Raw genomic sequence first — 616 nt, 5'->3', positions numbered from 1 at the left:
CACAATCATAAGGGCGGATAAGACAACCTGGATCGAGCCCGGGGAGACCTGGGAACTGCCAGATCGGTTAAGGTGGGTGGAACATGAGAAACTGTGGGTCACTCGGGGCGAGAAATGGGTGCCGACCGTAATCCAGGGACCAGGTCGATCACGATACCTCCAGGTCACGAACGTCAGCGATAAGAGACTATTACTGGACCATTATGAGAAGATCGGGCGATGGTTAGCGAAGGACGGTATCCCTAGGCGACCTGGATATGTGTCAGTGGGGTCCCGCCGCTACAAAGAATGGCAGAATCTGGTGTACGAGGCGACTACCGAGATCGAATCTCTTGGAGAGGTGGAGCTCCCAGCGGAGCCAGCTGGCCCCTTGGTGGATCGGCCTTCATATCCAACTCCGCGAAAGATCCTGCAGAGGGATCGACGGGTTGAGATCCAAGCAATGGAGGTTGGATCCACGACGGGGGACGATCCCCAGAGTCGGCCCTTAGATAACGCAGGGTCGGTGGATGAAGGATTGCAGAGGGCTAAAGCCGAACAGCCGGATCCCGCTGATCCACAAGTGGATCCAAGCTTTCCATTGGATAAAGTGCCTGGATCCCTATCGAGAGTGGCA

The sequence above is a fragment of the Phytophthora infestans genome, genomic scaffold (genome assembly GCF_000142945.1).
Source record: "Phytophthora infestans T30-4 supercont1.193 genomic scaffold, whole genome shotgun sequence".
Classification (NCBI taxonomy): domain Eukaryota; phylum Oomycota; class Peronosporomycetes; order Peronosporales; family Peronosporaceae; genus Phytophthora; species Phytophthora infestans.
This window is presented reverse-complemented; position numbering follows the sequence as displayed.